At 43.7% G+C, this 22,043-nt stretch overlaps 1 protein-coding gene across 10 annotated transcripts in view; it reads right to left on the minus strand.

The window, feature by feature from the left end:
• LMO3 (LIM domain only 3) overlaps positions 1–22,043 on the minus strand; it is a 188,355-nt gene that overhangs the window by 139,696 nt on the left and 26,616 nt on the right. The window lies entirely within an intron of this gene.

The following is a 22,043-nucleotide window of genomic DNA, read 5'->3' on the forward strand; positions in this document are numbered from 1 at the left end:
ACCATTCACTGTGCACCCCTTTGAGAACTCGACGTGCGCATCGAGTCTCGGTTGGACTTTGCGTGTTTAGTGTTAGTGCGTGGGTAGCGCTCATGTCGCCGGGGGTTTCCCCATAGCTTCCCTGCAGGACAACCTTCCGAGGTCGGGGACTTGCGCTTGGCTGTCTCGACGCCACGTTGCCCTCGCTGTCCGAAAGCATGGTGTCGCTGCCTTCACTGAAGGTGCCCTCCACTGCCATGGCCTCTTGTTGCCTGGTGTGGTGGGCCCAACGTTTGATCGAACAGTCCTTTAGGGTCTTCGGTTTAAACCGACTACACGCTCTGCAGTTAGCCTCGGGGTGGTCCCTCGGCAAGCAGAGGTTACACGTGGCGTGTCTGTCAACCCAAAGGTACTTACGGTTGCACTTGGGGCAAAATTGGAAAGGAGTACCCTCCATACGCACCCTGTATATATAGCTAGAGAGAGAGAAGAGTATGTACCACCCCCCACCCCCCTTACTTGCAGGGCCGAGGCCAGACACCTTCCGAGGCCCAAGTCCGTCGTGCAGCTCTTGACGGTGGTTTTCTTCTCCGGGCCGGCGTCGAGTGTCGAAGTTCGGTGACTCGACGTTGGGGTAGAGAAAATGGGGAAATATTAAGATAATTAGCAAAATTATGGCTAAGGCCAGGGAACTCTGCGGGATGTTTCCGACCAGTATGGTGGAAAAAAAACAATCTGAGGGTCCTAGACGCGAGAGGGATCATGGGTACAGTGGGCGTCTCACTAGGGATAGTATTACTGGCATGCCCTGTGTCGACGCCCATTTTCGAATTTCGAAAAACAAACTAATACTCCACAGCTTCCACCAGATGTCAGCCTGTGCACAGCATGTGATCTAAGCAGATACAGATCTATATCTATATCTATCTCATGGCCGCGTTAAGTTTTTTTTCCCCCCCATAGACATAATAGGAAAAAACTTATCACACCTACAGCCCAAACCGCTGGACGGATTTACACCGAAAACAGATGGTCCCAAAAAGATGCTTTATTTTATTTGGTGTAAATCCGTCAAGTAGTTTCTTTTGAAATGACCAAAATATAAAGCAAAAAAATTAGTGATATCTATGTCCGCTCCGCAGACACACTTCCCTGTTCGGTCCGCGGACTGGCCTAAATTCGCAGACTTTTGCGAGGCCGGCGGGCGCTGATTGGATGGTGAGAAATGCGTCCGTTTTCCTGAAACGCCTGCCATCTTGGATTTGCAGACTTTTTTGGGGTCCGCGAACAGCGCATTGAAAACTTTTTTTTAAAAAGCAGCATTTCACTTGTCAAACTCGACAATCTCTGGGGATGTGGGGGGGGGGGGTGTGAAACACTTCAGATGTCCTAGGACATCTGTACCTATTCCTGCATTACAGGGTTGGGGAAAAGCTGATGGCTTATAACTTTTGCGCCACTCAATGAAACTGCATGTAATTTAGCAATTTCGTTCGAGAAATAATCCTGAATGGTTTTGCAAAATTTTTTGGGATTCTGTCAAGAGGGGGCAAGATTAGAGGGGGGTCCCAAAATATTGTAAATGCATATACATGGTGTCATTTGACGAATCTGCACAACATTTGGCAAAATGATTTTGGATCTAGATATAAATGGTTTTCTAAAGTTTGGTGGGATTTTCTCAAGAGGGGGCGAAATTAGAGGGGGGGGGGGTCTCAACATTTTTTGATGGCTTATAACTTTGTTGCTATTTGACGAATGTGGACAAATGTTTTGAGAAAGATTATAGACCAAACCTTCAATGTTTGTGTAAAGACTGAATGGATTTTGTCGAGTGGGGGCTAAATTATATGACTATTGCATGCACATACACGTTGACACTTTAAAAAATAAAACATGGTTGATTTCAAGCAAACTCGTGAGGAGCATTGGCACGGACATTAAAGCATGGGTTTGCTTTAATGGTTAAGGTTAAGTTGCACTAATAAAAACATATGAAATTCAATGAAAAAACGTTGTTAAAAAAGGAGTTATGGTTACAAGTAAAATCGAAAAACCCCTGAAATTTGCCAGTTATGGTAAGCTAAGCAACCATAACTCACTCCACCACCGTGCACTGCTAAGAGTAACACCCAGGACTTCAAAGATGACAAAACAAATATCATTGATGACATCACATGTGCATTTACTTTTCATACAAGGGGTTGTGAATGTAATGTTGACAAAAAAGTATCAGGGATTATGTGTAATAAACTACATACTTCATCTCGCAAAGTAGTGTTCTAAAGAAAATTCCATTGCAGTGTTCTTTCTAGTACAAAACCTACTCATCCAGAAATGTAGGTATTGGCTGCAGCTTACACCACAGAGGTGCTATATTTGTAATTTTCCAAAGTTATATAATAAAACAGCAAATGCTTCTGTATCAGACTTTTCCAGTCTGTGAAACATGTACTAAGTAGTTCATAATACAGCACTTACTACATATTTCTACTAATACACACAAAACATATAGATCAAAATGTATACAAATATGGGGCTTATACGGAGAGTAAAGTAAGCAAACAAGAGCAGTATCATTAGCAACTGTGTATAATCTACATGATTGTATTCCCGCACAAAAAGGTTTGCTGCGTTTCAGGCATGCTTCTTCCCCTATACATGTAAATCATAAGATGCGATTAAATTCTAAGAAAAGTAGTGTAAGAACATGTGAGCATAGCAATATCTATAAATGTAATACCTTTTGAAAGTCAAGTTTCTGACTGTCAGTAAATAAACCCACCTGGCCTAGATATGGCAGTGAACAAAAAAGAAGGGGCTAAACATGTGATGTCATCAGTGATGTCATCAATATTTTTTATGTCATCTTTGATGTCCTGGGTGTTAGTCTTAGCAGTGCACGGTGGTGGCACGAGTTATGGTTGCTTAGCTTTCCATAACTGGCGAATTTCAGGGGTTTTTCGATTTTACTTGTAACCATAATGTCCTTTTAACAACGTTTTTTCATTGAATTTCATATGTTTTTATTAGTCCAACTTAACCATAACGTCCCCTAAAAGTTTTCTTTGAATATATATATATATCTCATATTTGTAGTAATTCTCCAAGTGACTTTTACTCAGATACCATGTCATGTTTTCCCTACCTTGCCTCGTGCTGCTCTTGCCTTGGCCTCCACCAGCACCTCCAGCCCCTGAATACTACAGGATTTAAGCCTCAACACCAAGCTACTCTCCAGATCAGTAGGTCGGCATACCAAAAGGAGAGCTCAACTCAGTCTATAAAAAACAATGTTTAGTTGTGGTGAGAACTTAGATCTCAGGTTATGCCTTAGAGAAGCTTACATTTGTGATAGTGGGAGTCACAGCAAAGGGGAAATGTAGAGTACAAGTCAGTGGGATCATCCATTTAGGGTCCATTTTACAGAGTTTGCAGGAGGTGGAAAATTAGATCAATACTAAAATTCTCTAAAATAGGGACGATGTTCGAATCCAGGAACATCATGACTTTCCTCCATCATCAACACAAGAACAAATTCTTGATTACAACAAAGGTGGAAGGTGAAACTGTTGTGCACAGTGTTAGGAAAGATTCTCTTTACTGCACCTTTCCTTCCATCTTTATGGAACCCCCAAACTTTTTGCTTTTATTTTTCAATCTGACCTGTACCTTTTGCAGTGCAGTGCAGCCTTAAGCTTCACTGTACTGGCCTTTGCTCACATCTGATGGGGAAACTGATATGTCCTTAAGGCCATCAGTACTGAGAAACAGTGTTTCCCTTAGTCTTCTGACTATGTTGCTACTTGTGGTTACTTTTGTATCACAGATGGTAACTTTTTATCATTGCACACACTGCAGTGCAATGGGGTTCGTTTTTGTTTTGCCCTAGACCAACACTCAAAGGATTTTTTGGTTATTCTAGAGGTGCTTAAAAGATTTTTTTGGGAATTTCGTTTTAGCTTAACCGCGTTTGGCTACTTACTGTGTCTACTGGCCAAACATGGCCATGTCACGAGGTTTTTCGTCCATTTGATTTGATTGTTTATTTATATAGCACCTATACACAATGTGTTTCAAAGCGCTTGAAACACATTCTTTCTGCATCTTGTTGTTTAGCCTTCTTTCTGGCCTCAGAGGACAGGAAGATCCTTATAAGGACTTCCAGTGCCCGGGAAAGCAGGAGCTTTTGGCCGGCTACTGGAGGGCTTTGTGTGTTTGCAGGAAGGATGTGGGCTGGGTCAGTCTGACCTCAATACACATCCTGGTATCTGTGTGTCTGAGTGGTATGCATGAGTGTCCCCGCCAGTGGTCCCGATTGGACCACTGTGGGGTGTGTGAGCTAGTTCTGCCATTGGCTAGTGGGAGTTGACTCCTACCTGGCTTTTAGGATAAGAAGAGGGCCCCTGCATGCATTTCTCATAGATTTCTCATAGATCCTGGAAGAACCTGAAGGAGCCAAGAATCCATCCAGCTGAGAAGACCCACAAAGAAAAATATAAACTGTCTGAAGGAGGCCTGGCAACCAACTTCTGCTGCTTTCCTGGTGGAGCCCGGTCTGTCTTGTGATCTCCAGTAGGCCTGCGAAGGTGCTACGACCCCAGGAGTGGAAGGACCCTCCATTCCCGTAGCCTTCGGAAGTGCCCGGGAATCGTCCTATGGCTGACCAGCTTCGTTTTTGGGCTACCGGATTATCTTCATTGCCGTTCTGAGTTTCCACCTGAAACCTGGCAAACCCTCAGCTGCCACTGCAACGACGCACTGTGAAATGTCGGCGTCCTAGCACCAAGGGGACCCGAGACACACCGGAAAGTCTGACCGCGGCTACTGAGGCATCGCTGTGCGCGGCATGCACGGTCCGAAACCTGCTTTTCTGACCCAGCTCCAGTCCCGAGAAGGGTGCTGCATCATTTGTTTCTGCAACTCTTAATCAAGAGTCCTTGCACCATCAAAAGACCCTAACCAGAGAATCACTCAAACCTGCAACCTGTGAAAATTGAGGACCATGGAATTCAGTGGGAAAAGCAAGGCAGGACACCCTTCCTTTGTTCTAGAAAGTCTTGGGAATATTCGGAGTGAGGGGGTAGGTTACTGAGCTTTTAACCTACCCCTACACTCCCATTGCAAGTCAGTGGACTTATAATATCCTATCTTAAAACCTATTGGCTTTGCCAATACTTGCCTTGGCAAGACTTCTAACTGGGTAATTTTGGACACAGTCTATCTTGAACCCTGGCTCCAGGCATCCATCACTGGACCCCAGAGACCCTACCTACATTTTCTCCTGTCTGAGTGTGGTGTCTTTGTATCCTGAACAATAGGGCACAAGGCCCCAGGCTATTTAGGGTTGGACAATATTAGTTAGGGATTATCTCTGTGGACCTTTTTGTGTGTGATACTCACCTATTCATTCCCTTGGAGGAGGAGTATTTTGATTGTATTATGCACTTGAACCCGTGACTGTATACATGTATTTTAGTTTGATGGTATTGGTTGATAAATTTACCTGCTTGTATTAATTTTTCTTAGTGCGTTTGGCTATAATTAAATAACTGTATTTGTATACATCCTGTCCAAGTGTAATTTGTGACTCCCATTGTGTGACCTCATTGTGGACCCTTTACACTCTCACCCCTCTGAAGATTTAGCCTAGACCGCCCGTCACTGCTACCTTAAGCTGGTTTGGCTACAGCTTCCCAGACAGAGTTGTCCCTGTCACAATGTCGGTTGGCCTTCTATACATCTGTCCACCAGGCCAGAGTATAGGAAATCAGTCTTAACACACGGTTACACCCTTTATGCTAGGTTATTGGGATTTGCACCATGCACCAATGCCATTTGCATGGTCTCCTGGTGCTCTGGTGAGCAAGGAGAGCAGTCATTCGTTTACAGCTAGTGTTTTTTATCAAGCTGTAGTTTCCCAATTACTTAATGACCAAACAAACTCTGGTTGAAAAGACTGGTGTACCCATTTGTCAGGAAAGGGGTCCCCGTGGAAGGGATGCGTTAACATTACAAAAGGGGCAAGTGATACTTTGAGGGAAATCTTGATAGGTGGGCTCTTCCCAGTTCACTTCCCTGAAATGCAATTTTCTCATTCCCGAATGTCTTTTTTGGAAAGGGCCATAGCCCCCTCCCCCACCCCTCTTCCAACCCCCCTCCAAGCTTTATTTTAATTACAATAAGCAAGGGGTGTATCCCGATTCCCTTACACGCCGAAGACCATATACATATGCTGCAATTCATTTGCACACCCTGTGCAGACTTCTCATGCCTCATGTGATACACTGGTATCAAACACACAATGGAACTTGCAAAAAAAAGGCACATTGCCCACACAGCTGCATTAAACAAACAAATGTAAAATGTTACGTCGGTACCACGCCCAAAAAAATCAAATACTTCGAGTGGAGCCTATTTGATCAGAAATGTTTTGTCATAAACAGCCGGAAAGTAGCACTGCATCAAAAGAAGGGCAGTGTATTATTAAATGCATTTGACTGTGCTCAGGTACTACATGCCATTATGAATCATTCTCCAAGATGCTGGGAGTTAAATATTTCTGCAAAGAAACCTTGCTGAGGTGTCGCTTTCATTAATTTTCTAAAGACTAGACAAACACCAAGGCAAGCCGCTTCAGCCAACAGGGCTTTTATGCATTGCTAGTAGCAGGCACACACACTCTTTAATAGAGCCCTGGCCTTGGGCTTTGGCCCCCTAGCAGTTCCCTACATGGTCGAGTACCCTTGGTGTTACATTTTCTTAAATTGCATTTGTCAGTGTATCATTTTTTAAGCAATGGACCCTATAATAGCAAGCCCTGCTCTGTCAGCAATAGATTTTAAACAGCATGACAGATATTTTTCACTACAGGAGACGAACAATGATATGCATTACATGCAGTAAACATTGCCTTTGGTGCATAGGGCTCCCTTTGCATCCATCCATCTATAAATCTCATTGTCCTGAACTTTTGGGAAGGGGTGGGTGGAGGGAGAGAGGGAGGGAGGGAGGGAGGGAGAAGAGGGGAGAGTGGAGGGGAAGGTGTGAAATGCTTTCTTGTTAACTGTTGCCGAAGGCTGCCAGCTTAACTGCCAACACCACATGGTCACAAATTGTATTAGAACAAGGGCTTGCTGGGATGCTAACCCAGGTGACGTGTGCAATATAGCAATAGCTGAATAGGACGAAATACAATCTTAAATTATGCACAGAATTTAAGTGTTTAAGATTCGGGTTTAGTAATTATTAGTATTAGGGTATTTATGGAGTGCAGTCCTAGCTTTGAGAAGCAATGGATCGCTTCACAATCATAGGGAGAACAACATGTTGAGGGGAGCAGAGAAACAAGGGAGTGGGGAGCCAACCGGTATATCAGGAGGGGAAGGTGAGCAATTTGTTAGCAAGGGGTCTACAGGCCACCAGGGTAGAAAACGGTGGGGACCAGATCACCCAGACTCAGGTAGGTGGAGGGTGGGTTTACCTAGGTGCTAAGGAGGAGCCATTCCTTGAAGGAAGGTCTTGAGCCCCTACCTGAACTGTAGAAGCACGAGGGCTAGTCCGGTGTGGACAGGGAGCTAAGGCAGGGGGCACGAAATAGCACAAACACCTTAATAATGTCATTTGTATACTGAAAGCAAGACGCGATTTCCGTGCCAGACCAAAAGTGGACGATTCCACTCCTCTTTTTAAAAGAAAATGTCTGTGATGCATTACATTTCGTACAGTTGTAGAATGGATTTCCCAAAGCACATCATTAATGACAAATTTTAAATACAAGAAAATGTTAAGAAAAAATGTCATTCTCTCAAATAAAATTAACTCTGATTCGTAGGACATACATTGATGAGGTTGGATTAAAGCACAAATGGTTGGACAGAGGAAAACGTGAGGTTGTTGCTTCCATCTGCAACCAGTATTGGCACAAATGCAATTGTGGCAGCTTTCAAACACCCTCCAATCAGGTACTCCTCCACAAGTCAATCATAACACAGCCCGTTGGAGGTTGTTTGCAGGTTATGTTACATTGCTGTGTTATAGAGTGTGCACCATTGTCATTTTCATGCTCTAACTGGCACATTATCAATGGATAAGATCATTGGGGAAGAGTGAATACACAAGATGGCTTTATTGTGGCGTTAGTGCATGAAGAATGGAAATACTTTTGCATTGAGGTCCGTTTCTAGAATGAGGGCACAGAGCCATGCGTGTCCCAACAGAAGCATCACAAATGATGTACTAAGTTTTTTTGGTGTTTGGGTGGAGGGAGAGCCCACAGCTTGCCATTTAAGACCAACGCTCCACAAGTCAACACTAAGGTTATGCTGTTTGGGTAAGATAAGGTTAAGAAAATCAGATATGGTCAATCTGGGACCACCTTTTCCTACCCAATTAAGTCAAGCAAGTGGCATATAACCCCTCTTTTAAAGACTGGTTACATCAGGAGAACGATCCAGGTGTACCGGCCTCAAACAGTTGAAAGATTCTGCACAGATTCTCAATCCACTTGAGCACAGGCATCCGAAAGACGGTTTTGAAATGTCCGTAATTGGCTTAGTTGCAAAGGGCGCAATAGAAGAACATTGGCCATCCACAACACTTTAATGTCATCCAATTGCGGTGTACTGTCGATTTGAAATGGAGACTACTGTGCTTCTCTGGGGAAGTTATTTGCCCCAGGGTTTTAAAAGGTTACGTTTAACCTCAAATATTTTTATCTTGCAGTTCACATTTCCCCGTGGCTATTTCTCCAGACCAGGTGGGCCAGAGAGGATGGAATGCCTTTGCATTTTATAGTTCTATGATGCTTAGAAAGCCACTTCCACCCATTAGTACCAACAGAGGGTATCAGGGAGGTTATGGATATAGCTAGATAAAATTCTCAGAGGCCTGCTCCAACACGGAAGTGAACAGCCTGAACAGTTTTCCCATCCCCTTGAGGATTCGCTATTAATCAGTCTAAAATGGTGCCCACACCCCAAAATAAATAAAAAGCACTAGTTGCTGTTCCGGGTCGATGAAATCCATTTCCCTACTCTTGAACTAGCCAAAGATTCATCCTATAGAACGAACTGTGGCGTGTCCTATTCTGCTCAGTGAGAGCCCATCACAGCAAAAATAATTGGCCAGTTATCCCTGTAAGCATGCTTTCCATGCCCACTTTTCTGCACACCCTGTAAGTAATGTGTATATATTCCAGACCAGGGCTGGTATTATGAATATTGGGTGACTTACATTAGAATCAAATAACCCAATCAGAAGGTGGCTCACTCAGATAGAGGCTGGAATGACAAGTCATTTTCATTTTCTCTCCATATCTGCTAAGCCTGAAAAGCTGGGGAACCAAGGGTGGAGGAACATCAACGAAGGGTCATGGTCTTCATGGGACTTGAACGCATACAGTAATTGTTCCAAAATTATTGCTGGCCCCCTTGCAGTAGGAAGCCTTGCTAAATACCAGTTCCATAATCTTTTCCTTGGGCAAACTGTCATCCATATGCCAGGGCGCAAACTTTGCACTCACCATTAGCCATTGGCAAGTGATATTTGACTCTTGGCGAGTAAGAAATAAGTGTGCTGTGTGCATGTATAGTATTGAGGTGATAGGTTTATAGCTGGCTAGTAGCGTGCAACTTCAATTTGCACTCCATAACCATTTCGCAGATGGCCAACAGATTGCATTCCACATCTGTGCAAAATCTCTTCTGGATTACTATAGTAAAATGACACAAGGGTCAAAACATGTGGACTCGTAATTGGCATTTGTTCACACTGATTTTTCAAGCACTTCTGTCTGTATTTTGAACTCAATTTATCTTCCAGTTATAAAAGAGGCCACCACTGAAATCAGCTACACTGGGATAGCTGTATGCATGCGATACAAACGGACTACTCAAGAACCATTCATTCACAGTATGACTAAATTGAATGAAAGGGTCAGACTTAAATAGGACCTGAACATAAGCAAACCCCAGCCCGTCCAAACCAGGTGCCCATTATATTCTTATTAACACTAATCTACATAGCCACATCAGCTATTGTGAACGCCCTATTCCTCAAGGTTTTGCTTTGTTGGGTGAAGCAGATCACCAAACTACAGCAGGCCTTTGCAATCGCTTCTTCGCAGAAGATAGACCAAATCTGAACGCGTTGCTTTGAGACTCCGTTCGAAGCAAGGCCAAGAAAATGCAACCTCCATGTCGTGCCAGCATTTTATGTATTCCTCCCTCCCCCCTCCTTCCCACCAGGGGTTCTTAAAAAGAGTGCATCAGCGATTCCAGTAGCCCCAGTTTTAGACTGCCCAGGTTTAACATAAGACAGCCTGGGAAAACAGGTCATACACCAAAGTGAATATTCCAATACCTCCCCGCTTAATGACAGTCCCAGAGGAACAGGTCCATCGCATGATCCTTGCATGACTTCTGATCAGAATCCCGAGGCCAACGACAAAGATCGTGCATATATATTCGCCCCGTTTGTTTGGGCTCTTGGTTGTATGGCAAGGAACAGTAATAACTTTCAGTCAAATATGGGAGGAGCAACTGGTTTTTATCATGTTAAGGTTAACAGAATTATCATTTTTGGAAAACGGTATAGGGTGGAGATGGAGACAATGGGAGACCAATGTAGAATGTCCAGTCTGGTATGTCGAATTTCTATCAAGTACCTTTGAATCCTGGGCATTCAGTTTTGAGAGAGGTGAACTTATTGCTTTCCCTTTTTCAAGGAGGGGAAAACCAATGGCTGCCTTTATAAAGTTGATCTGCCAAACCAGTAATCCCTTCATGTCTCATAACTAAAGCATTTGCCATTTAAGACTGGATTAGCACAGGCACGTTTATTTATTTCATTTGTATAGCGTGCAAACAGTCCCGAGGCATTGAGGCGCTGCTGTATGCATTTTGTGATGTATAAATACAAAAATTACGTTACAGATACAGTTTGTGTGGGTGAGAAGAAGCCCCCATTGGCTTAGTTAAAAATTAGCAGAAAAGCTGATTTTATGGAAAACCCAGTAGGATTTCTATGCTCCGAGTGAAGGGGGGGGCGGCAGGGGGAGTTCCATTGTTTGGCTGCTAAAGCTGCCTGCTTTGGTGCGTTTTACCCTGGGAAGGAGTATGGGGTCAGTGTATGGTGGCCTGGTGGTTCTTGTTGAGCGGGTCTTGGCTAGTTTCTGAGAGGGATAATGGATAACCACTTGTGGGTGATCGAGAGAGTTGTGAAGGTGATGCAAGCTTGGATAGGCAGCCAGCGTGCCTCCTTTCTGGCTTCAGAGATACGTTCTCTTCTTGGGATCTTAAATGCTGCCTGAAGGGTGTCGTTCTGAATAGTGGAGTTTTTTGATATTGCTGAAGGAGGTGCCTATAAAGAGGACATTGCAGTAATTTAACTTGGAGCCGATGATAGCTCGGGCCACAGTTAGGCAGCTGTTTCTGGAGAGGAAAGGCCTGGCAACATTTAAGACTGGTTGCTTAGGCTGCTGAGGAGGCAATGACGTTTGTATGACATGGTAAGGGAGGCATCTAGGTACACCCTTACAAAAAGGTACCAGCTGGCATGGAAGGCAACTACAAAAAGATCTGGAGGCAGGAGGAGTTGAGAGCGAGCTATCCCAATGAAGCAAGATGTCCAAGTAGTGGGGTGGACTGTGCAGTATGACAACTAGGCAGACAACCTCAAACACTGGGATAGGTGCAGAGTGTGAGAGAACACTGAAGAAGCAAGTGAAGCCACCCTGAAGCATTTACCATCTTCTGAAGAGTCCCGGTAACAGGGGCAGCGGGAGACGTGGGAGGGAACATGCAAATATTGAGTCCCCGAAACCTAGAATCAAGTGTGAATCGCTACTGGCACAAGCATACTTGTAGCAGTAACCCCAAAGAGAGTGAGATGGTACATCATCATTATTGGCATAATCATACTCGTCTTAGTGACCCTGAAGAGTGAGAGTCAAGTGTGAACCATTACTAGCACAGTGAAAGGAGTCCCAGTAAAACTGAAGAGAAAGAGTCAAGAGTGAATTCAATGGTACAAACATACGCAAGTGTGGATCATTACTGGTACAATCATCGTCGTCCCAGTAACACTAAAGAGTGGAAAGCAAGTAAAGGTAATACATGGAATCCTAATGCTTGGCCCAGTGATATATAGACACTGAGAATCCTTTTGGAGGAGTAACAGGCCGAGCCAGGGAAGAAAGCGGACTTGGGCCCAGAAAGAATGAGCACATTGATACATGATATGGCATTTATAACACGCCTATACACCAGTGATTCAAGGCGCGATGAGGCAAGTAAGTGCAGACAGCAAGTGTCCAAAGTGCAGTTAGGGGCACTGTAGGGTTACAGATACAGACCCAAGTGCAAGGGTTGCCGGTAGGAGGGGCAGTGCAGTTGTGCAACTGGTCAGGAAAGGGACCGGTGACCAGTGCAGTTTCAGACAGGAATTCAGCAGGGGAGAGGAAGAAAGAAGACAGAAGCAAAGAGGAAAGTCTTAAGGTGCTTCCGGAGATGGTTCTCCCCAAATTTCAGAGCGGCAGGGAGGCTGTTCCAGGGAGAGGCCCCAGCCGAAGAAAGATATCTACCACCAACTCATTGCTTGGAGCAGCGGTTGGCCCTGCGGGAGTTGGAGGCGGAGGAGTGAAGAGCTTGAGTAGGAAGGCATTTACGAAGAGAGAGTTGGAGGTATTGAGGCCCCAGGACCCAGAAGGCCTTGGGGACAATGCAGAGGGTCTTGAACTTAATCCTTGCAGCCACTGGGAGCCAGGGCAGAGATTTCAGTGCTGGATAGATACGATCCCTGGGCTTGAGGACAAGAACAAGTCGAGGAAAGGAAGAAAACCTCAGAGGAGGTGCAGTTGTAGTGTGACTTCAAGACGTCAGATGTGAGGAGAAAAGCAGAGTGTAGGGTCGAAGATGACCACTAGGTTCATAGCCTCCCAGGTGGGAGCAGGAAGAGGGCCAAGGGAGGCCGGCCAGAGAGGACAGGAAAGGAGGCTGCAGGTGTGCTAATGTGGATTGAATCAAAAGAGAGAAAAACGATAAGAAGGGGAAAGCAAAGTGGTAAGAACACTGGAAAAGCTAAAAGAAACCTAATGTTGTACTGTGTGAACTTGTTCAAGAAATTGGCAAGAACCATTTACGAATATCGTATGGAAATGACATTGCTGAAACGCAGACAACATGAGATGGGAGTCATTCTCCTGTTTAATGCTTTATATTTAGTGGCAGGGATAGAAGAGGTGGACAGAGGACAGTTTTCTTTGGAGACAGAGACCCACAGTTAGTTTCTTTTGGGTAGGGCGTAACCCCTTTAGCTTGGGTAGGGACAACCCCTTCAGCTTAGAGACAGTTGGGAGTGGTTTAATAAGGTTACTTAACAGAATTGACTGTCCCCCTTCTGACCCACTGCAGAGCCCAGACTAATTAGGTTTGCTTTGTGTTTATGTTCATCCTCCAGTTGGAGGTACTACTACAGTTTTATGGAAGGGGTGGGGGGTCTAGATGTCCTTTGGTGATAAATTGAAAGAAGATTTTGTCCTTACAGAAAATGTTGGTCAGCTTTTAGCAAGGCAGGCCCTTCATGTGGTACATGGAGGCTGAAAATGGGAGAAATCGGTTGTGCTCCTTCATGCTGCTGGACCGATTATGCAAAGCGTAGGCCGGCGTGAATCATTTTAGGATACTAACCTGCATGACCTAAACAAAGTAACAGATATGCAAAAATCTGAATTATGATCACATATAGGTACAGCTAAAAGGGCTGGGTGGGGGCATCCTGGAGAGGGGTGAAAAACACAACTTGAATGCTTTGGTTCTCCGAAGGAAAGTGGGTGCCCATTCAGGATGATCTTGAAGACGCATACAAGAGACTTGATGTACAGTGGTGGGGAACAGTGATGTTCAGAGTGCAAGGGGGCGAGTAAAGGGATGGAGTTAGCCAGACACAGGGGGCTAAGTTCATCAAGACATTTCTATCCAAGAAGGAATTTAAAGAGTGACTTGAGGCATTGAAAAGAGGTTGAAGAGTGTGGGTAGCAATATTTAGTACCTCCATAAGAGGGGGAATGGGAGCAGAGTAAGCCTGTTCAGGACATTGGTGGGGAGAACAGATTCAGTAGATCCAAAATGTGAGAAAGGGGCATATTTTGCAAATCCTGCAGAGCCTTAACTTGACAGTTTCAGGAAAAGAGGCAACACATGGCTACATTTTCAGTCCTGTAAGGAGTACCCCAATGTTATAAGTAATGGAGGACGGGGTGAGGCTGTTTTGGTTCGCATAGGATAAGTGAAGTGTGGGGTGCAAGTGACTTCAATCCAGCATTCCAACTAAGTCAATGCTTATGATGGGATGCCCAATGGAAGCCCTTATTTATATATTTTTATGTCAACGTTCTTTAAATCTGGATGATGAACCCTTATATAACGCCCCTCTCTTTGAATACCCCTGACCTCACTGAGCCAAGAAGTAGGTTTGTTTTGCAAATTAAAAGATTTATTTGAAGAATTTATATATATATATATATATATATATATATATATATATACACACATACATACACACACCACACACTTTTATGAACAAAATATTTGTATAGGACACTTATGAATATGAACGCTAGTCAGCAATGGATAATATTACAGTCTCAACAATCTCTTTAAGGAGTAGGAATAGAAAGGATACTGTATCAGAGAATACTTTATATGGATTCAAGGAAATGCAATAATGGAAAGAATGCAACACAGAAATAACTTGATATGATTTCAATCAAAAGATATGATCACATTTTCCCCTGTGACTTCTCACTCCCCCCACTATTATGCAATATGAGAGATGGAAATGAGGGCACACAGCTTTCAAGAATACAATCAATAATGCAGTTCAATTCCAGTTCCCCCAGCAATCTTAGAGAAAACAGGTATGATTTTAAAACAAGCAAAAATACTTTTGAATGTGATTGCAATGAAGGTGAAAAATATGCTAAAATGTTTTTATTCACTAACAGCGATTCAGGATAAGCGATAGTTACTTTGGATTGGTTCAGGTCAACACTAGCAATGATTCATGAATGATTATCAAATTGAAACGAAATTCATCAGTGGAAAGCAAGAACAGCTATTTTGACAGAAAATGAAATTGAGCTAAATTGCAATTCACGGCAATTACGGAAAAACTATAAAAGGTAGATTTTTCAGAAATAGAATCAAGATTTCAGAAATGACAGATGCGCTTTACAGATTTGAAATCAACCGGATGGACAAAAGATTCTATAATGTAGTTCTGAACAGGTTTAAATGGATGGAAGAGGATTACTTTAAACTAAGAGATTGGTTATGGACAGTTCTAGACTAGATACTCACTCCTAGTCTTTGGAATGGAATGGGCCTCGTCACAGATCTGGTCAAGGGTTTGGACTTCACTCTCACCACCGGACGGTCTCAGGCACTGGGTTCTGTTCACAGCATGGCCTCTGGTCTGCTCGGTTCCTCGGACTCGATCTGATGGGTTCCGGACACAGCTCCGCTTTCTGGATCTGGGTTCTAGCACAGGGTTCTTAGCTAGAAGCAAACAGCACAGCTTGGCTGTTGAATGTGAGGATCAGGTTGCTAGATTCTGAGGCCTGCTGAAAAGAGTTCAGCTTTTGGGATAGGGCCTTTGCTTCAGGGTTCTAGAGCTTGGTTCTAGAGTCTGGTCTCTGGAGCTTTCCGGCAGGGTGCTTTGCAGGAATCGGTGAGTATTGGAAAAGAGTGTGTTCTCTCTGGGTCTCAGCAGTCCCTATTTATGTGTTTCCAAAGGGGGCGGGTAGACTGATTCTACAATGCCCAACCATCTAAGGATTTGATAGGTTAGAGAATTCCCTGTCCCTTGACTGGAGAAAGGATCAGCGTGTCAGAATGAGTCAGAGTGATGCTGTGTTTATGGCTTAACTGAAATCCCTCCCCTTTGCCTTTACCTAGAAAATCAATTTTTCCCAAAAAACATATTTCCCAGATACACAAGTAGTTCATAATACATATCCACATCACAGATTAATGAAGGCATGTCTCTGTTCAAGTCCCATGTTCCTACGAGCTTAGGTTCAGAAATGTCACTTATTCGCGCTTTTGGTGGGTTTCCCAATATTGGTTCTGCACCAAATTTTACACAAACATACACACCCTCTCTGAGCATATTACTGTAAGTTTCTCTGTTTCTAGCATAAACATCGTATCTAAAATATGAATAAATTCTGGGGTTTAGCATCAGAACATCGCACAGAGTTCAGCTTAGTCTCAAACTGTGTGCATTTTTCATTTTAACCGTCTCAAAGTTGTACATTTTTGTCAGCTTGGTACACTTTGTTATAAGCAATTTTATAAAACATATTTGCTGGGCCATCTGAATCCACAATGGTTTTTCTCTGCCCCCAGAGCTGGCTGACTCAGAGGGTAACATGTCCCGTCTCTCCCCGAACAGTTGTTGACCAGTCACACCCAAATCAGCATATTCCTATTCATCCCAAAGCCCCCATTGTTTTGAATGAGAGCAGCAGGCCAGGGTGCCTTGGCTAGCTCTTGTTCACACCAGTCTTTCAATCTCTTGGCCAAGGGCAGTGGAAGTCTCTTTTGTCCAGGGGAAGGTGTGGAATCCGTTTGATCCCAGTGTGAGAAACTTTTTAACTCTGCAACCAATGTCTACAAATTGTCTTTTCTTACTATATAACCCACATTTTTAATACATACATTAAACAATTGCTTCCTTCAAGCCTTTTCAGAATATAGTTTCAAATTGTCTCCACCTCTTAGGCTTCTGATAGCCAGTATTTCTTTGGCATAGTTTGGGGTTCCATGTCAACTTTACAAAGAATGGTTTTAAAACGCCGGCTTCTTGGTAGAGGCGACTAACAGTACTGCACCCATTGTATTGATATGGATTCTTGCAGTAGAGTAATGTGGAACACCCAACAAAGAGGTTGGATCTTTTAGGTGCTTTGTGAGCCATGATTTTAGCACATTTTTGACAATCAAGAAAACGGATTCCCGAACAGCTCTGTGTTTCTTTTGGCAATCAGCACTGCTATTTCCAAGTGGTTTCAGGCTACTTTGTAGGTAGCCCAATGGTGGTTTTTGGCAGTGGCCGCCTGTGCTCACTAAGATAGGCCACCATCCACTTTTGCCTGTTTTTCAGGTTTCCACTGCGCATTTTCTGGTGATTTTGAGCGAGCAGCATGCTTTCCAGTGGCCATTCTGACGTTTCTGAGGCCAGCAATGCATAGTGATGTTGCAGGGCTTGGATGAGTGGGTTGATGCATCCCACAGGGGAACAGAAGCTGAGAGATGGATCACTTCAGTTTTGAAGATCACCACCACATCAGGCAGAGAGTCACCACCCAGTGGCTTGTGACTGACATGTAGTAAGTGATGAAGGGAAAGGTTTCTGGATTAAAGGATCAGAAGGGGGATTGTCAGATGATTTGAAAACCCCAAAGGAAGAACTGACTTTCCCAGGAGCAAAGGTATTGAGAATGAATAGGCAAGTACAAATCCTTAAAGTACTCTGACTTATGGGCCGAAAGAGATGTTCATGGTTCACCGAGGGAGCGTCACCCAGCAATAAGAAATGGTATTGATAAGCAGGACAATCACAAATTTACCATGTCCACAAATCTGCCCCTCTGAGATTTGAGAAGGTTTGTAATTTGCAGGGCAGCAAATGTCACATTACAACGACTAACTTATCTAATTAAATGGATGCTGACTAAGACAAACCTTGTGTGGGGGGCAAGTGGGGAACACCACATATCTACTGCATTGAGGGGGCAGGGTAAGAGACCATCACTCCACTTAAATGCACCAGGAAAGTAGGTTGGATTAAATTCCTTCTTTGCCCACTTGGTCACATGTCATCTTCCCCCCCACCCCCCCCCCCCGAAACAGCTAAATAAGACCAACTAAAATATTAGAATTCTGCATTTTCAAACAAACCAGAACTATTTAGCTGCCCCCCTCCAATCTTATCCGGTTAGATGTGCAAGATTATGGCATTCAGAGTCTACCCTTTGCACGGTTTTTATTATTTTTTTCATTGAAGCAGAATGCAAATAAATTATGAACGCAGGCACGTCTTTGCAAACCTTTTGGCAGACGACATTCATCTGCTAATAAAAAAAAAAGCATCCTCAAGTTGCACTTTGTGGATGACTGAGGGGCAGCTTCAATCATCAAGCGGCAGATCCAAAGAGGATTTTCAGAACTGAAACTTGAGGGTGCAGCATGAACTCTTAATCCAGGAATGGCACGCCTCAAATTAACCCTTTCCAAATATTGGCAATCTTTCAACACATTAATTATTCCTGGGATGCTGAAAGGATCAGATCGAAGACCCTCTGCATCACCCATAAGGCTTTCTGGGGTCTGGGACCACAACATTCAACTCTCGCTCTTCCTAAATAACTCCATGCTAGAATTCTTAGGTCTTCTAGGTCCCTGGGAGTCATCTTCTATTTAAAGGCAGTCCTCCACAAACTATGCTTTTCATACACTTATATGAAGCCAGTCTGGCTTCAAAGCATTGAGAGGCATGGAAACTGCTCTCCTGAACACCCGTGATGACCTGTTCACTAACGATTCCAACTCTCCCTGTTCTCATCCTCCTCGATCTATCCTCTGCCTTCGACATGGTCAATCATTCCACACTCATAAATCAGCTTTGAGAGACTCCAGGCATCACAGACTGGACACTGGACTGGTTGACCGTCCTCTAAACAGGCCCTCAAGTTCAACTAAGCCCTCTCTCTCACTCTCCATCTGCGGCGTCATTCAGGGTTCTATCCTCTTGTCGTGGCTCTTAACATTTACCCTGCCACTCTCCCCCACCTGATCAACTTTCACTCCTCATTTTCAATGCTATGCTGTCAACTCAGCTCGCCTTTAAGCTTCCCTCCTCTTCTTCCTCTCATTCAGGCCTGGTGCCCTTTTAACAATCTCTGCCTTCATGCCAGCAAGACCAAGATCATTCTCATTGGGACTCCTGCCCCCTTCACTCACAGTCTTGAGGTAAAAAAATGTGGCCGTCATCTTTGACTCCTCACTCTCCTCACCTCACATTGTTGACCATCATGAAATCTCACTTTCAGCTTCACCTGCTCCGAGGCACTCCCTTTCCTCACCTTCCCCCAGAAAACTCAATGACTTCAGAGTTCTGGTTCTCTCTACGGCAACAGCCTCTTCCTTAATCCGTGTCTTTCCTCCCTATTCAACTAATCCAGAATAGGACTGCAAGACTTATTCTTCGCCCCAATCCTAGAGACTGTAGCTCTCCAGCTCTAAAATCGCTCAACTGTTAGCTGGATGCTGAAAGGATCAGATCGAAGACCCTCTGCATCACCCATAAGGCTTTCTGGGGTCTGGGACCACAACATCCAACTCTCTCTCTCTTCCTAAATAACTCCATGCTAGAATTCTTCGGTCTTCTAGGTCCCTGGGGCATCCTTTCGCAACTAGCCTACAGAGTCTGATCCATGTACCCTCCCTCACACTAGCTTACTGCTACCCCCTTGCCTGGGTACTTGCCCAGGCCCTTGCCCCCCCCTCATCACCCCCCAGCACTTCTCCCTCTTTCCCTCTCCCTGTACTACCTTTTACTGCACTTGCACGATTCAAATGTTACATGGCCTAATAGGTCCGTTACTTTTATTTCTCCCATGGATCCCCCCCTGCATCCCCCTTGTCTTGTGGCGCCTGGAAACAGGTATAGGCGCCTAACAAATGCTCAATAAATCAATTTTTATGCACATTTGTAATTGGGATAAGGCATGGTGAGGACTGGTGTTCAGGAATAGTGATAATGTTTCCACACCCATGATCGAGTACAGTGCCCGTCGGTGTTGGAATCTATATGTAGAAACATGTTCCTTTCAAGAAACACATTCAATGTCTTTATTTTGCCATACACTGTGGACCACTTTACTATGGGGCAAATTAACTGCAACTCCCCTGCAATGTTTGGACATACCTTAGCAGTGATCCAAAATGTTATGGCAAAGATTTGGCTTTTGTCAAGATCAAAAATTGCAGCTTGTTTATTTCCAGACCTTTGTAATAGTGTCACTGGAGGACTGATTGTGCACCTTGTTACTGTACTACCAGGTGATACTTGTTAGATCTAGCTTGAAGTATAACATACTATGCCTCCGAGATAATTTATTGCATTGGTTTAAAACAAAACACGTGAAATGTTTGCCACAATGATTTACTCAAAGCATTTTTTAAATATTCCATTTAAATGTTACCTCAGAGTTATTGAAGACATTGTAGATCCAATAGGCATTAGAATGACGGACACAAAGTACAGTGCACCATGGGTCCTTTCGTCGGGAATGCACGCTTTGGTCTAACCACCTATGGGTTTGCTGGATTAGCATGTGCATAACAAGGGCACAGACCATCTTCTCTGTCCTTCTAAAGTGGTTTACTCTTATTCAGTCAACTCTTGCCAACATGGCGATATCATTTTCACCAATGTATAACATATTAAACTGGTTTTTAGTTTGCCATTGTTCCGGGTGACCCTACATTTTAACCATTTACATGTTATTTTTCACCACATAAAATGCCTAGCAATAATACAAATATCGATTAAAGTGAGAACTAATTTTCCTGTGAATACGTTGTGTGCGTTTCATTCAAGCAAGCCTGGTCTTTGTTTTTGCAGGGCAAAGTTGCCTTGAAGTCTGTAAGCCCACAAACAATGGCACGATTTAATTCTCCGATTGTATTGCAGGCCAGGCAAGCTAAAATTCTTAGATGGCCAAAGGATTTAGAATGCCAAAGATGATCATGACAGTCTATAAAAGTCTTAAAATTCATAGACTGTCAAATGCTACCAAAACAGTACATTGTGTATACACTTCAGAGAGCAAAGAGGCCACTCAGAGAAAATTCAAGTATTTGGGTCAGATTAAGTTAAGTGGGTGGGCCTTAGACTGCGACACCTGGACCATACAAAGAATCATGCCCCTAATCAAGAGGCTGTCATACGTAAACCTTCAAAATGTGGAGAAAATACATTAGGCAAGATAATGTGCAAATCAGGTTAAATGTGTGGGAAGAGTGGAGTGCTCTTACATGGTTACCTAATGGACATGGGACTTGGACAGCCAACACATCCTACAAAGCCACTTTACCCAACCCATGTACCAAACTGTTCATTGGCAAGTATGGTCATCCAAACTCTTATCAAAAAGGGGCATCCTACAAAAAGGTTATTAAAACCACAAGATTGTTTCCAATGTGCTATGGATTGCACTTACTTATTGGAACTACAATACATTCAAAAGGTCTGTCCTGATTGTAGTAATGTGTGGGCTCTACGGATTGTAGCCATTGCAGTTCCTGGATTCCTTTGAGCACTGCATGTTTGACTACATCTGCTAAGCAGGCACAGCAAGTATAGTCAACCCAGAGTGGCAGCATTGCAAGAACAGCAAGGCTTTTCAAAATCATGCTAACTTTCAGCATCAAGATGGGGAAAAGTACTGTAATGTACAGTGCTGGGTCTAGGTTCCCTTCCCAACAGTGCAGAACTTTCGCTTTAAATGCTCTCCCATCCGCAGGAATAATGCAATTTGAGCTTTTGGAACGGATCTAGTGAAAGCAGGGTATATAGAGAAAAAACATGTGGCACCCCAACCTGCATCCCTTAGCAAGCGCACACTATTTTGATCACGCCCTTGCCACCAACTGTGTCGGTCACTCTGAAACCGTGGATAACAAATCGTGGACATTATATTAATGTGTGCTGTGAAGTCATGGTATCCTTTTACGTCAACTATGTCTGAGATGTTCCACTAGAAAGAAGGGAGAAAAAAAAATATATAACAAACACACATTTACCGTCCAACACTCTGCAATGCCTCCCGAACTTGCATATGAACAGGTGTGTTTAATAGCTCTTAGGGTGGTTACAAAAAAAGTAGTACAGACATCACACAGTCTTCACTGTAAGAAATTGATAACCATGAATTATTTAGAAAATTTCCAATTAGCTAATGTAAGTGCAAATTGGATTGTGCAGTGTGACAAATG

The sequence above is a fragment of the Ambystoma mexicanum genome, chromosome 12 (genome assembly GCF_040938575.1).
Source record: "Ambystoma mexicanum isolate Mex_15411 chromosome 12, UKY_AmexF1_1, whole genome shotgun sequence".
Taxonomy (NCBI): domain Eukaryota; kingdom Metazoa; phylum Chordata; class Amphibia; order Caudata; family Ambystomatidae; genus Ambystoma; species Ambystoma mexicanum.